Raw genomic sequence first — 17,325 nt, forward strand, 5'->3', positions numbered from 1 at the left:
CTTGGAGATCGGAAGAAAATATTTTTATAGAGAAGTCACGGTAGAAATTCCAGAAGGAATCTCAAGAGAAATTTCTGGGGTGATCCCAGAAGGAATTTCAGAAGGAATCAAGAAATGAACTCCTATAGACATTTCGGAATTTCAGGAACTTCTGCAGGAATTGTGCCTCAGAAATTGTATTTCTTAAGAATAAGGAAAGAATCGCTGGAGGAATCCCAGGAATATATTCAGGGATGAATTTTGGCAAGTGCTCTTGAGTAATCCCAGTTGGGACCGCTTTAGGAATATATAAGGATACTCATGGAAGAATCTCAGATGGAACTTCTGAAAAAAATCCTAAAGAATTTCATAGAGAACTCCCTCGGAATCCCGGGAGAAACTCCAGAAGCAGTCCTGAAAGAAATTTGTGGTGAATCCGCGAAGGATTTTTTTGGGAATCCTAGAAGGAGCTCCTGGAGGGGTACCATCCGCAAATCATAAATCAGCTTACTTTCCCACTCACGCGATTTGCACATTTTGAATGCAATTACAACCCCCCTGAAACATCACTACAGGAATTCTTGAAGCAATTTCTGGGAGAATTCTCAGAGCAATCCCTAAAGGAATTCCTGAAGAAATCCCACGAGGAATTTCTGGAGTAAACCCTTTAGGAATCCCTGGAGAATGAAACGAGGAATTCTAAAGCAGTTATGAGAGCAATCACTGGAGAAATTTCTGAAGAAATCGCTTGATGAACTTCTAAAGGAGATCCCAGATAAATTTCTGGACGAATCGTTGGAACTAGGAATTCTTGGAGATACCTCTGGAGGAATTCCTGAGAAATCCTTGAAGCAACTCCTTGAGGAACCGCTGGAGGAAATCCTGGAGGAACTTGGAATGTCTGGAGCAATCCCTAAATAAATTCCTGGAGGAATCTCTAGAGGAATTCTGGGAGGGACCTCTGGTAGAATTCCGGAGCAATCCCTAGATGAATTCCTCGAGAAATCTCTGGAAGAATTCCTGTATCAAACCCTGGATGAATTCCTAGAGGAAATCTGGGAGGAATCCCTTCAAAAATTTCTGAAAAAACCTCTTGAGGAATTCCTGGAGGAACACTTAGGAAAATTTCTATAGAAATTCCTGGAAGAATTCCAGTGAGAATTCATGGAAAAATCCCTAGAGGTATTCTTAGAGAAATCTAAGGAGTAACGCATGGAGGAACTTCTGGAAAAAATTCTGGCGGAATCCCAGGTGGAATTCCTGGAGATATCCATAGACAAATCCTTGAAGCATCAACTAGAGAAATCGCTGGAGGAACTACTTTGCAAATTCTTGGTGGAATTCCTGGAATATACCTGGAGGAATTTCTGGAGAAATGGCTAGCTGAATTCTTGAAGGAATCCCTGGAGGAATTTCTGGAGGAATAATTTGGAGAAGGAATAATCCTTGGAGAAATTTCTGAACGAATGCCTGGAGCAATCCCTGGATAAATTCTTAAATGAATTTCTGGTGGAATCTCTAGAGAGGAACCTCTTGAAGCAATCCCCACATGAATTTCTTGAGAAACCTCTGGAGGAATTCCTGGATGAATCATTGGAGGAAGTCCTGAAGGAATCCCTGAAGAAAACTCTGGAGGAGTCCCTGTAGGATTTCCAGGAGAAAATCCTGGAGGGCTCCCTGAAGAAATTCCTACATAAATTCCTGTAGCAAACCTTGGAAGAAATCCTGAAGGAATCCTACGAAGAATCCCTGGAGGATTCCCTACAAGAAATCAGGGAGGAATCCCTGGAGAAATTTCTGAAGAAATTTCTAGAGGTATTCCTGGAGAAATCCTTATAGAAATTTCTGAAGAAATTCTTGACAGAGCGCATGAGGGAATTCTTGGAAAAATCTCTGGAGGAATTCCTGGAGAAATCCCTGAAGCAATTTCTGAAGGAATCTCAGGAGCAATGACTGGACGAACTTCTAGGTAGATTCCTGGCGGAATCCTAGAAGGAATTCCTGGAAAAAAATCCGTTAAACTATTCCTAGAAGAGTTCCTGGAGGAATCCCTGAATTAATTCCAGGAGGAACCTCTAGAGGGATTCTGGGAGAAATTCTGTAACGAGCGGATGGTTTCTTTAACTGCTGCAACTTCAGCGCCACTTCCAGAAGGGAAGGTTGCAGCCGCACGTTTCGAATCCGGCCAGAGACTCTTGCCAAAGGGCGGGTGTTAGGCTAGGCTCAAACGCTAGGAAACACTCAGCGGATTTCCCCAGAGTGAAAACCGAAAACAACAATGCAAACAAAGTAGAAATTTTGACAACAAAACCTTTTGAATAATATAGTAAAAAGAGTAAAAGGTAATAATACGGCCCGAACCTCTTGAATTCGTACTGCTTTCACCTTCGAACGAAAAAACTCGCTATCGGTTTCATACAATCAATCCAAATGTTATATTCGAGGGTAATGACCTCCTACCTACTAAGTCCCGGGACGAGAAACTTGGTTTTTCCCTATATTCAAAATACAGTGCGTTACTTATAACTAGCTAACCTGCTCGCACACTCGCAAGGTGCGGGGATGTAGATCTGCGGCGGGCGGGTTTGACGAAGTGCAGGTAGCATTCGCTCGCTCGAGAAACTGCTGTAGACTCGGCTCTGAGTAGCCGACGGGGTTGAGAGTTGTCGGGTCGTCGACGAGAGGTAACGGTGGTAACCGCCACACCACCCCGAGGCCAGTCACTGTCGATTCCGCAAGGTGCGGGTTGTATACCGGCGGCGGACGAGTTGAACGTAGTTCAGGTAGCCTCCGTCCGATCGAGGAATTTCCGAAGACTCCGCTCTTCGCAGCCGACGGGTTAGAGAGTAGTCGGGTCGACGTCTAGAGGTAACGGTGGTCACCGCAACACCACCACGCGCCCAGTCACTGTAGATCTCACCAGACCACAACGAGAGAGCTCAGAGCAGCACGCTTTCGGCGACGAGTAATCCTCTGACGGACTAGTCAGGATGCTCTTTTCCTTGGAGAGGCTCTCTACTTGAGGGGGTGGGTTTTCCTCAGACGGATCCTTGCACGGTTACTACCCAGCGCGCACCTGGGAAATGTAGCGTTCGTGCCGCGTCTCTGACGTCACTGATGAGCCCAAACAGAAACCCACGTCGACGCGGGTTTCACACCTGCTTGACGTGACGGGATTAAGTCTCGAGTTGAAATTAAGATTAATGTCTTTCGTTACCTGATTATTCGCAAGATCAAGCGCGCGAATTGTTGGGCGCGTTTTCGGGAAACTATGCTAAGAAGGACAGCTCTAAAACATAACAATTTTTGATTAACTATGGCCGCCATCATTTCACTAATGCCACGTGTAATCTACCTGTGGGGTCTATCTTCCACCACGCGGGCTTTCCTTGGAAGACCCTTGGAAGAGAGCCCTAATTTCCGTCGTAGCACAATTTAGGTTCAATTTGCTTTTAGTCCAGTCTTAGCTTATAAGTCTTTCTATCTTCTTAGTGGCACAGGTTTAACTTTTTCTTCGGCTCACAAATTTTGCTACTAACCAACGTTCTGAAGGCTTTAGTGGTCCAAACTCAAGTGGCATATCGATCGCTTTTCTGATCGGAACAATTGCGTAATCGCGTGATCTACTACGAAGCCCAGGTTTTATTGTCTTCATCTATTCATTTAACTTCCTCCCGCATTCCTCCGCGGAAAGCCTAAGCTATCTTAGCGATGCGGGGAGGAGATTTTTCAGTACTCATCTTGAAGAGAAAAGAGCGAGAATTTTTGGAGCGGAGCCACATTTACAAATGCGACCCGTGAGTGCTGCAGTTCCCTTTTTCACAGGTAGGCAGCGCTTATCGCATGCTGGCAGTTTATTTGGGTTAAAAAGGGGACTAAAGGGTAGGAGTATCGTTACAATTCTTGGTAGAATTCTTGATAGAATTCCTGGAGAATTTTCAAGTTGAAATCATGGAGGAATGCCTGGAGGAATACCTGGAATAATTTCTGTAAAAATGCCGGGAGAAATTTCTGTGGGAATTTCTGAAGGAATCCCTGAAGGATTTTCTGGAGGATTCCTGAAGAAATCCCTAAAGGAATTCCTAGAGGAATCTCGAGAGGAATTCATACAGGAATCCCTGAAGGAATTCTTAGAATAATTCTTGGATAAATATCGGAAGAAATTTCTGAAGGAATCCGTAGAGGATTTCCTGGAGAAATTGTTGTAGTTATTTCTGAATGAATTCCTGGAAGAATATCTGAATGAATTCCTGGGGTAATTCCTGGTGGAATTCTTGAAGATATTCCTGGAGAAGTCTCGAATGAAACCCTAGAGGAATCCCTATAGAAATCCCTGAAGGAACTCTTGGAGGAATGCCTGGAGAAATTCCTGGAGTCATGCCTGTAGGGATCACTAGAGAGTTTCCTTCAGAAATCACTAGAGGAATTCCTGCAGGAATCCCTGTATAAATTCCATAAGGAAGCCCTGGAGTAATTCCTAGAGAAGTCCTTGGAAGAATTCCTAGAGAATTTCCTTAAAGAACCAATGGGACGCTTTAAGGAAGAATCTCTTGAGGAATCCCTGAATGAATTCCTGGAGGAATCCCTGAAGAAATCTCTAGAGGAATTCCTTGAGGTATCTCTAGAGGAATACTTGTATGAATCTCTGGAGGTATTCCTAGAGGAATGTCTGGACGAATCTCTGTAGGAAATTTATAAGGAATCCACCCTGAAATTCCCAGAGGAATGCTGGAAGAATTCCAGGAGGAATTTTAGGAAGAATCCCTGGAAGAATTTTTGGAGGAATCCCAGGAAGAATTCCTGAAGAAATCCAAGGATCAATTTCTGATGCAATTCTAGGAGGAGTTTCTGAAGAAAGAGTACGTAGAGGAGCTCTTGGAATAATCCCTGTAGCAGTTCCTGAAAAAAAAAAAACCAGAAGTAATCTCGGAAGCAATCCCAAGATGAAGTCTTAAGGGAATCTCTAAACAGTTCCTGAAATAAATCTTGGATTATTTTTTGGAGATATTTCTGAAAGAATTCCAGGAGGAATACCTGAAGGAATCCCAAGGAGAGTTCTTAGAGGCATTTTTTAAATAATCCTTGGAGTTGTTCCTGAAAGCATCACAGAAGGAATTCACGGGAGTATCCCTGGAAGAATTCTTGGAGGAATTTGTGAAGAAAGCCCATGATGAATCCCGGAAGCAATTCCAAGAGGAATTCCATAGAGAATCTCAGGACAGATTTCTTAGCGAATTCTTGGAAGAATTTCTGTAGAAATCCATGTCTGCAGTAATTTCTGGACGAATTATTGAAGAATTACTTGCATGGTTGGACACCTAAAGAATGTTTTTACATTTTTTTTAAGAAATTCCTGGATTATTTTTTGAGAAATCTCTAGTAAAATTTTCTGAAAGAATTTCAGGAAGACATTCCTACAGAAGCACTTCAAATAATTCCAGATACACCTATTGGAGCCATATCTAGCGGAATTCTGGAAGGAATATATGGAGAAATCCCTGAAGAGGATCTCTGGAGAAATTCCTGAAAGAAAACTCGAAAATAGCATTTGAACAATCACTGGAGGAATCTCTAAAGATAACCCAGGACCAATCCCCGATTAAATGTGTATGGAAAAAAATCATGGAGGAACTGCTCATACTCATATAGTTAATGAAACTAATCTAAACCAATCATTTTGGTTCCTCAAAACTGGAATGTCGATTTGCTTTTACACATATCGGGCGCCCATGCCGTTTAAAAGTCAGGTCCCCCTCCTGGCCCCCCTCCAGAAAAAAATCCTCGAATGTCGAATGTCATCTGGCCGAATGGGTCGTTTGGCCAAATTATGATCAACATGATTCAGAGGAAGGTTTTGACATTCTAACTGTCAATATGATGACCAGAAATGTTTCCTTCTTATAATCATAGGCTATTCTTTCTAGTTTTGCCATTTAGGGATTAGTTGCCGTTGAAACTGTCAATATTTTATCATAGATTTTTACCTCTGTGAATCGTGGACTGTTCTTTCGAGTTATACTGATGTGGAGAACAGTGTCTAGTCACTTAAGCTCATCATTCATTTGGACAAACCGCAAGTAACAACAAATAAACACTTACTTGCTAGAAATACGTCACAGTGACTCCTGCGTAGCAAAACTTGCGCCGCCATGACTCTTCTGTGACACGTGTGTTACTTGGGACCGTTGTGAGAGTGATGTTGAAATAGAATCTTTTCCAAACAGTAATCGCCTTAGCCAAGCATAAGAAGAAAAGGGTCGTTGAGTTGACTATGCTGCATATATCGTTTTACATTTTGAACCTTGGTTGGCGGGAATCTTGTACACAAATATAAGTCAAACAAATTGCAGTACAAGCGAACCCAAGTCAGGTTGGAACTACCTAGATCAAAATGAAAAACGATATTAAGGGCGGACGGGACGATCGAGAAAATATTCGCCATTGCTCAGTTGTTACTAAGATGGTAATCTTAGATGCTACTTCATATTTTGCAACAAAAACCTATCATTGTGTATGCTCACTTGCAGCGCATATGCTGATTGTTTTTCAGCATCTTCAGTGCGATAGAACTCGAGATTACCATCTTCAAAATCGTGAGGCAAATTGTTAGAAAGAGAGGCAAGATAGGAAAAATAACACGGCGTCCCGTTTCACCTTAATTGCTGACTACCAGACAAGTGGGAATGGACGTAAGGATGGTGCTACGCAATAAAAAAAATCCAACTGAGAGGCTCCGGCGAGATTCGAACTCACGATCTCCTGTTTACTAGACAGGCGCTTTAACCAACTAAGCCACGGCGCCTTCACACCGAGCTGTGAAACGTGAACCCTTGGAGATAAAATTTTGTGCGTGTGCGGCGAACGCATTCGCAAAACAAAGATCGCGATTCATTTTTTCGCCCAGCATTATCTCGATCCCCACTCGTATTATTGCTTGAAGGCATACATACAGCAACCATGCGCGCCGCGCGTCGTTTACTGAACGAGGCGAAGGTCGTTCACTTTAAAATCGGAAAACAACAAAACCGGTGTCTATTTTTAATCGATCGATCTGCGGCTGCCAACCAACCCACCGGCTGCGATGGAATGATGACGCTTGTATGTAGCTCCTTTCATCATCTGTGCAAGCTGTCGTCAAAAACTGAGACGCGCTTATTACAACCGCCTGCCAGGTATAAAGTCAGTGTACACCTAATCGATCAAAATTTCACTCGCAACGTTGCGATACCGGTTTGTACCGGATCAACAACGACTACGCGCGGTAATAGTTGTCGGCCCCGGCGGAGGGTTGCACTTTCTTCAAGTCTCCAACTGCTTCGTCGTCGACGAGGTATTTTGCGGTTATGCAAGAGCTGTCGCTTGACAAAGTCGTGATCACGGAAGTGGAACCTCTTCGTACGTCGTTGACGATCGTGACCCACCTATAGGTATAGTATCCATCCAGGTATTTCATGATTCAGGTTGAAATTGCCAGGTTGCGAACGACGCACGAGTTCCTTTCAGGTTGTTGCCGCGCCCCATCAAAATGATGATGGGCGGCATCAGAAATCAGATTGTAAGGTCGATCCGTCCGTCCATACTACAATCATGACGTTTCACGGGATAGCTTGCGTAACCTATAATTCGGTAGGGCAATATTTGCTTTTGGTCTTGCGTTTACTCCGGTGTGCCTCTTTCGGCGCTGATGCTTTTGGTAAATGTTTACTTTTTCGCTTTCCTATCGTCGAAAGTGGAGCTCAGCAGAGCGGGGTGGTGGATTAACTGTCCGTCCAATGAGATGATTTATTTTGGGTTTTCGTTGTTTGGTTGACAAACAGTTGAAGCTTTCTCCATACATCTCTGGCGCAGAAGAGAAGAGTACGTGAACCGTTACTTTAGATACCGACCGCGAAGTGGCGAGACGAACGGGTAATCCATGCTTAGCGCATTCCACTTTCCAGGGCAAGCACATTTCGGACCCCGTCTCAGACCTATAACAAATCGTGCTTAACGGTCAACCTTAACGAAGACGCCGTTTAATTTGTGGGTACATACCAGGCCTTGGCTCCATCCCGTCGAGCTGCCAAGACATAGATCACACATTATTGAGGGGAAGTGTGCGCTACGTATAACTACCCTCTATCAATCATCTGCAAACAGTCGAACAAAGATCAATGACCTGTTCCCTCTCGAACCCGGCGACTTCGACAGCGCGGCAACGACGACGTGTGCGGCTTCAACGGGCTGTCTTATCGATGAATGACTGATCCCGCACACGGCAAGGGGAGTGATAGGACCGGTTTTGGGCAGTCGCTGCCTTGCCGAATGATAGTTTGTTAGACTCTGGGGCTGTATGTGCGTCCGTCTGTTTAATGAGATTAATGTTGGCTAGCATGGAATGGGTCGAAGTTGCGTAAGCTGGTCGATCGTGACCGGACGATGATCGGTTGCAATCTCTCCAAGGGATGATAAGATCATTGGGAGGTGTGTAGGAGGCATAACACTTAGGTGAAAGTGCCACCAAACCGGGAGAGATCAGGACAATACGTCTTAATATGATTGATGGCTATCGGGCCAAAGATAGAACGTTATTAGATTTGCAAATTTTGCTTTCTCTTGTTTTTTTCCATAGATTTGATTGGAGATAACGGAACGTTAGTGAACAACAATCATAAGACGGCGTTCAGGAAAAAGTGAGACGAAGAGGATAGACTTCCCAGGTAACAATTTGATGCTGTACAAACGTTTCTCCAACTATTTTAAATCAGCCTTCATTTGAACAAAAGCTGAGTACAAGAGGGACAATCCTTTATTCAGCTCCTAAACATCTAATTTCGGTGATTTTATTCAATCTTAAGCTGATTTGAGGTTCATTGGAAGGCTGATTTAAGGCTTAATATGCTCGTAATCAGTCATCAATTAAATTTATTAATTGTGTAAAAATAAAATAAAAACACTTTCGTGAGCCTGTTTTTACTATTAGCTGCGTCTATTTACAGGAGAAATATTTTTACTATTAGCTGCGTCTATTTCCGGGAGGAATATTTAGAAATGCATAAGTTGATCTGTGGGAAAACTGGGAATTGAATTCGGACTTCTAGATTTATAGTCACTCACCTTTGCACCTGCACCACACACAATTTTATACATATCCTCGAAAACAAGAGCATTACTTGTTGTGCCTGAATAGCCAAGAACATAAGTTGAACTAAGTCTGTATTGAGGCTGAAGAAACGATGTGGACTTCACGAAAACCATATTTGGGTCAGCTGTCAAAAATTATTTGATTTAAGGTTAAACAACAGATGATTAATTCTGCATGTTGGTGTATTGTTCAGAGCTGGTTACCCAGATGAATAATATTCTATTCAACTTGATATTCAGCCATCTATGCATTGCTGATTAAAAAGGTTGAACATGCCATACTTCAGACCAATATTCAGCTGTCATCGTGTTCAGCCTTTGACACCATTAACCAGCTATTGTTCAACTAATACTCTGACTGTTCAGCATTCAGCATTGTTACATGGGTCTGCTGCTTACCCTAAGGCAGAACTTATTGCCAAAAAAAAATCTCAGAAAAAAATCAAAGCATATTGACTACGAACCAGATCTTCATCTTTAACGGCAAATTTTCCTGAAAATCGCTATTTCTTTCGCTAACGACATGGATAGCCCTCGCAGAACTTTTAGTACGGTGCAAAATTGAACTGGTGGTTATCATCAACGGAGTCGTACCTAATATGGACTACAGAAGAAACTGAGTTGACCACACCCGTTCCAAACGTAACATGTTCTTCATCTTCTTTTTGGGTCGAGACATGCGCATTGGAACTTGGCCTGCCTCTCTTCAACTTAGTGTTCTTAGAGCACTTCCACAGTTATTAATTGAAGGGCTGAATTTGTACATTGTGTGGTAAGTACAATGATACTCTCTGCCCAGGGAGTCGAGAAAATTTACCCGACCGGAACGGGAATCGAACCCGCCGTCTCCGGATTGACGATCCATAGCCTTAACCACTAGGCTAACTGGTGACCCCATGATAATAATTCCTATATGTGTAGCTGAAAAAATGCTTGAACAAATTCCTAAGAAATCCTTGATACGACTTAAAAAAAAACATTTGAGGCATTGCAAAAAGAACACTTGAAGAATTAAAAAAAAAATCTTGAAGGAATTCCTGAAGGATTCCTCTGAAGGGATCATGAGAGATAGCCCTAAAGCAATCGTTAGTGGAAATCTTTAGGAAACTGTTTATGGAATTATCGGGAATATTACTGAAGATTTTTTTTTCAAAAACACTTGGAGCAGTCCCGAAGCAATCGCTGGAGCAACTTTAAAAAGAAATCTTGGAGGAATTTGAGAAGAAGTCCTTGAAGTCATTCCTAGTTGAATCGTAAAAACGGCTTTTTTTTGCTTGACCAGAATGGTCAAGGAATTTAACACAACAAGCTTCATTTGTTTCACGTTTTTTCTCAGCTCCGTACTAGGACCAAGAAAAATCAAACGCTTTCTCATTTTTTGAACGATTCCGTGCCAGAATTTCCAACGAATCGAGATGGGTCAAGAGATTTCTTAAGATCTGCGTACTACCCATTAGAACAAACGTTTGATGAAATCGTTAGAAAAAAATCTTAGAAGTATCGTGAAGGAAATCCGGACGAAATGGGTGTTATCGTCAAAGAAATCAATAGAAAAAAAATCTGATGGAAACCTTGGAAGGATACCTAAAGGAGTCATTAGAGGAATTCTAGAAACACATTTTGGAGGAATTTCTGTGAGAATTCTGGAAAGAATTCTTCCATTTTTTTGTAATGGCATTCATTGGAGGATTTTTCAAATCCTTGGAAGGTTTATTGAAGGAACTCCTAAAGCATTTCTAGCAAAAACACTCAAACGATCCTCTGGAGGAATGCTTATAGAATTTCTTGGAGAAATTTATGTAAGATTCTTCGAAAAGATGTTGCAGGAGTAATTATAGAAATATGTGAAGAAATCCTTACATGAAGCAATTTCCAAAGTCTTTCTTGAACAAAATTATTTGTAAAATAGGTATCATGTATGAAATTTTGGATAAAATACATGGAGAATTGATTGGTGAAATAATTTTAAGAAATTGAAAAAAAAAATACTTGAATAAGGTACACCGGGGCAAGTTGAAACGAGTGGGACAAGATGGAACACGAAGTTTTGAAATAGATTTCAATACAATTTAGAAATTTTTCCTTCGCTAAAAGATTGTTTGAATCAAAAACTATATGGCGCCATCCACAAATTACGTAACGCTCTAGGGGGAGGGGGGGAGTATGACCGAGTGTTACGGTCCATACAAAAATTTTCGGGTTTTCATACAAAAAAGCGTTACGGAGGGGGGAGGGGGGGGGGGGGTCGAAAAATGACGATTTTAGCGTTACGTAATAAATGGATGCTGCCTATGTTGTGGCGATCAAACTGTTTATAATCATTAGAAAACATCATTTTAACCTGCTGTTTCATCTTGCCCCACCCGTTTCAACTTGCCCCGGTGTACCTTAAATTATGAACGAATCCTTAGAGAAATAGTAAGAGGTTTGATAAGATGAACTACTTGAGACATATTTGGGAAAATTCCTGAAGGAAGTTTGGGAGGAATTTCTAAAGGCGTCTTCCTTTAGAAATTCCCTTAGTATTTTGAATAAACCCTTGGTAGAATTCCTAAAGCGATCCCTAAAAAAATCAGAAAATCCTCGTTAGAATCCTTGGATAAAATCTATCTATATATATAAAAATGAGTTTGAGGTCCCTTTGAGGCAACAAAACTCACGAACGGATGAACCGATCAGCATGACCCCTGCATGGTTCGATTCGTATTCGTGGTGGCTGTGTTTATAAGTAAGAAAAAGTTGCGAAAATGAGCTGAAAAAGTAGGAAAATTGATAAAATACTGATTTTTCATGACCTGGAATAAAATCAACATGATCGAAATAAAACCGATCTAGAGTGCCGTGCTGCAATGAACCTAACAATTGCCAAACCACCCAACATGGCAAAACGAAGTTTGCCGGGACAGCTAGTTTAAAATAAATTAAACAAGCAATGCTATAACCGATTGATGAAACCTACGCAGAAGTTTGTACCAAGATTCTTGAAGAAATTTTGTAAAAAATAAACTTACTAACAGATATTCCCCTAACAAGCCCAGGTTAATCATCATAAAAAAATCATTAGATAATTTTCAAGAGATTTTTTTGGAAGAAATATTAATTAAGTCCTTGCAAAATTCCCTAGGGAATTCTTGAAGCTCACATTAATCACTTAAAGGATGCTTCTAGACATTCTTTAAGAATTCCTGAAGCAAGTGGCAGTCTTGGGAGGAATCCTGAATCGTTGCAGAAACTTCTGAAGAAATTATTTGATTATTTTGGTTAGGGTATCGGTTCCTTCACTATTAAAGCATATACGCTTCCATTTCGGCCATCGGCCCATATAGCCGAGGCGGTAAACGCACGGTTATTCAGCATGACCATGCTGAGGGTGACGGGTTCGATTCCCGGTCGGTCCAGGATCTTTTCGTAAAGGAAATTTCCTTGACTTCCTTGGGCATAGAGTATCTTCGTGCCTGCCACACGATATACGCATGCAAAATGGTCATTGGCAGAGGAAGCTTTCAGTTAATAACTGTGGAAGTGCTCATAGAACACTGCTGAGAAGCTGAGAAGCAGGCTTTGTCCCAGTGAGGACGTTACGCCAAGAAGAAGAAGAAGAACGCTTCCATTTTCATCCTACTCAAAACAAAGGAATGTTAATTATTTTTGTGTTTTTGTTAGAAGTGAGCACGAATGGTAATAAAGATTATGGATCACGGTGCCATAAACGCTTTGTTTTCGAATAGGATAAACTTAAGATCGTAAGATTACTAAGGACACGGTGACCCTACCAGGAATCCTCAGTGAAAGTTTTTAAACGATTTTTTGGAAGAATTTCTAGAGCAATCATTAATAAATCCTCGAGAAATTCTTGACTGAGATTTTACTATTACTTTAGAGTTTTTAGTAGAACTTGTTACTTCAGACTCTAGTTTAATTTAAAAAACACTTCACTAATACTTTACTTTTGCAAAAGAAAATAAAAAATGAATAACTCTTTTAAAGAAAAACTAGAAAGGACGAGCAAATTCCTTTTAATTCTACTACTGTGCTTATCTTCGGACAGATAGGCCTATTTCGTCTGTGACTTACAGACTTCTTCAGTGTCAAGTGCTCGACTGTCGAGCACTTGACACTGAAGAAGTCTGTAAGTCACAGACGAAATAGGCCTATCTGTCCGAAGATAAGCACAGTAGTAGAATTAAAAGGAATTTGCTCGTCCTTTCTAGTTTTTCTTTAAAAGAGTTATTCATTTTTTATTTTCTTTTGCAAAAGTAAAGTATTAGTGAAGTGTTTTTTAAATTAAACTAGAGTCTGAACTTGACTGAGATGTTTGAAGGAAGCTTAGAATGGTTTTAAAAAGGCTTCCCGAAAGGATTTTGAAGGAGTATTATCAAAAATCACAATAGATAATTTTAGAATTTTTCCTAGAGGAATGCTCGCAACAAGGAATCTTTGAGGAAACTTCTAGGGTAAATGGATATCAAAAAAAATCGTTGGGAGAATTCCGGAAGGATTTTTGAAAGAATTTCCATAGATTTACCTGGAGAAACTTCCGTAGCAATTCTTGGAGGAATTCTTGAATTATTATACAATGATTGTTTTTCTGAAATTGCCAGGACAAATTCTAAGATGAATATTCTTGAAGAATCCTTGAAGATTTTTTTTCGAAGAAATAGTTATAGTAATTCTTGAAGGAATCCTTGGAGGAATTTCTCGAAGGAATCCTTGGAAAAAAAATCTTGAGAAAACTTCAAAAGAACGTCAAGGTAAGTGATGAATACTTGGAGAAATCTCTGAAAGAGTTATGTGAGGGAATAATTGAGAAATCATGGAAACATCTTTGAAGAAATACTTGACTTTCGTGGGAAAATCATCGAAGGACTACTCTTCTTCTGGCGGAATTCCGATGTTATTTCTAGGAAGAATTGCTAATTCCGAAGGAGAATTTTTTGTAGTAATTCTTTCAGGAATTTCTTAAGAGTGCATTGGATGATCTTTCAGATGAATCTACAAAGATATGATTGATAGAATCATTGGAGGATTTCCTGAACAAATATTTCGAGAAATACTAGATAAAGCCTTTGTAAGAATCTTTCAAGTACTCTTAAGTACTTTTGAGAACATCTTTGACGATAACGCTTAGAATTCCAGAAGAAGTGCTTGAAGAAATACTGAATACATCCATGCATTAACCACTTGAAAGATTCCTAAAATTATTCTCCAAGGAAGATTTCTTAAAGAAAACGGTAAAGCCATCTTTGAAGGATTCCTTAAGGATTTCTTGGTGAAATTCCCAAATAAATTTTTCAACAAATTTTTTAGAAATAAAATCCTACGCTCATTGATGAAACTCCGCAGAATATCATAAAGGAATACAAAAAATAATATTTGACCTTCCGTCAGTCAGTTGGCCACCAGCGCCAGCAGCACGCTAATGCTGAGTACAAAGAGCGAGATTTTTTCAACGTGTTGCACAAAATACAACACCGCGATCACTCGAGAGTTAAATGTATAGATTATTCGTTGTAAAATACATTGTATGTACATCTGTAATTTTTTTGGGGCTCACAAACTCGGCTCCGCACTGGTCCCTCAATCCCTATCTACGCCACTGATTTCACAACATTAGAAAAATACCTAGTGAATATCTAGTTGCAGTAATATTTTATACTTCCCACTGAGTTTGAGTACCCTTAAGGTAAAGATATGACCCCGGATTTTCTAGAGCACAAATCTGAAGAAGCAAATGATGGTTTGCGCTGAAAAGTTGATCGATTAGTCACCAATAAGGCGTTGTAATTCTATACAATCAACAAAAACCAAAGCATTATCCTCACTATACTTATGAGTTGGAAGAGACTTTAATAGTTTGATTCACTCTTATTGATATCTCGTGATCGTGAAACCGTCAAGCAGTTCAAGTGCAGCTGTTGATCACAGTATAACAATTTCATTCCAGAAATCTGCACCGTAATCATTGACTCATGAACAACGACGCTTACTCAGAGATTCATTCGTTCGGAAGTCATTATTACTCAACACTTTAACTGAATTTGCAAACTGTCAGTTTTTGCAAACGTGGTTCTACGAACAGTCTCCCTCTGACTAGCTGTGTACCTATCGTCGATGAGTGGTTGATTTATTTCCATATTTTCACGTCATTTATCCTGGATTAATGGCGCTTCACCATTGAGAGGATATCTCAAAATATAAAATCAAATACTGAACCAGGAACGTAGAGGAAAAAAATATGCACTGTCATCTCTTTCTCTGCATACGCATCACAGAGGTGCATTCCCCTTGCGCCAGAAAAGTTTCGGCCATTCGTTACATTCATGTTCCGAATTGATACACTGGAGCACAGTGGAATTGTGATGCGCGAATTTTGGCAAAAACTTTAAAATTATTTGTATTAGAATTTCAATACATTTCAATTTCAGAATTTTCGAGTCAAGTACAAGACACTGAAGACGACCTTACAGTTGTGGTCGAAATACGTATCTGTCAAAGGATGCAAATTCTTAGTGGAATTCAAAGGAACAGTACTTAACGCGATTTTCTTTTTACTTACAGATATTCCTCTAACAAGCCCAGGTTAATCATCAGAATTTTCTTGAAAAGTACGGCGCAAAAATGTACCTGTTTATTAAAATTAATGGACTTTTCAATTGTAAATTTCTTGATTTTGCTTTGGCTGACCAAGCCATGTGGAAATTACACAGTTGAAAATGCCTTGACATTCATGTGCACATGCACAACCAGTTTTAACCAACTGAAAGCCATTGTGTGTTTGTTGGATGACAATTTAGTAAAAATGTAAATGCGAAACACTCCCGGAATGAAAATGGACCTCGTCCTTAGCGGGAACCACCAAATATCGGCAACAACCGTCAGCGCGTTTCAAGTTGAGGGGGTGGTGACTATTTGTTTAATTTTGATGGCCGGTAATTTATTGTACACTCTGCATCCGGAATTCTCGTTGTAGTTCTGCCAATGGGTCATCCAAAAAAGATGTCCCGCTTTTCACAAAGGATTCTATTACACGGAACCTCGAAGCTTCGAACTTCGACGAGCCAATGTACATCTCATCGGGTCATCCTTTAATTCATCAGTCAGTCACGTGGTTCTACACCTCCACCGAGAACGTCTGATCTCAAAACGGAAACGAGCTGGTCCGGTCGCACATGCAGCCCCCAATATGCTCACTCACTCAAAGGCGTTGAAAGCTATTAATTATCCTGAATTGGTGCGGCACCCCAGGAAAAAGTGACTCTGGATTCTCCTGACTCTGGACCTGATGGATGGACGGATGATGCAAAATGGATGAGCTCCACACTTGCAGTGACTGCTGCTTCGGGGTTTCTGGAGAGTGAGACCATCTGGGTAATTAATGACCTCTTCACTCAGGCGGGTGACGACGACGGTTGGAGAACGGTATTTATACACTTTCATTGGTGTAATATGGATAGCAGCTTGTTAGGCGCCTTTACTGCCATTCTACGCTCAATTGTCCCATGTTATATTGAAATCCCATATAACATGGGACAATTATGCGTAGAACGGCAGTTTAACTAGAACAAGTAGAGGATATTGATTGTATTGATTCATTGAATCGAAAAAAAGTAAAACAAAAAGTAGTCACATACAAACAGACGTAACCCTTGCGAAATATCCATCGACCACGCTTTCAACGAACATTTTAAATCTTCACAGTTGTGGCTTTCACAACCAGAGGCGCGCACACCGTTTTTCTTTGCGTTTGACATTTCACACTAGCGCCTTCTGTTGGCGATATTGCACAACGCAGTGTTTCGTGAAACATTTCCACCAGGTGATGGTAGTGTGAAGTGGGCGATGGGTTTTCACGAAAATTGTTCTAGATGTTAAGTCTGTTTGTCTGTGTAGTAGTTTTTAATCATTTCATTGTTACCAGTATCATCATCCTTAATACTGATATCTTCATCATTATTATTATTACTATTATTAGATTCATTATTGTCAATATAATCAATCAAACATGGATAGCATGAAAATGACATTTGTTTTTATATCACACACACAAAGCAGCCAATTTCAGCGATACGAAATCGCATCGATCTATATCGACAGGAAGCGTTCAACCGAAGCGCATCCTCGCATGACTTGGTCCACTTGATAGTAAACAATTTCTGTGCTGTTCTGATAGACCAACCACCTCAACCGCCCACGTCGTCCACCCCACACACAAGGCATCAGCCT

The 17,325-nt window shown here is 40.7% G+C and overlaps 1 protein-coding gene and 1 non-coding gene across 7 annotated transcripts in view; both read right to left on the reverse strand.

Moving 5' to 3' along the window:
- LOC109429573 (probable G-protein coupled receptor Mth-like 1) overlaps positions 1-17,325 on the reverse strand; it is a 427,950-nt gene that overhangs the window by 93,766 nt on the left and 316,859 nt on the right. The window lies entirely within an intron of this gene.
- Trnat-agu (transfer RNA threonine (anticodon AGU)) lies at positions 6,708-6,781 on the reverse strand. The gene has a single exon. It is a non-coding gene; the product is annotated as a tRNA-Thr (tRNA).

Source organism: Aedes albopictus, chromosome 2, assembly GCF_035046485.1.
Source record: "Aedes albopictus strain Foshan chromosome 2, AalbF5, whole genome shotgun sequence".
Taxonomy (NCBI): Eukaryota; Metazoa; Arthropoda; class Insecta; order Diptera; family Culicidae; genus Aedes; species Aedes albopictus.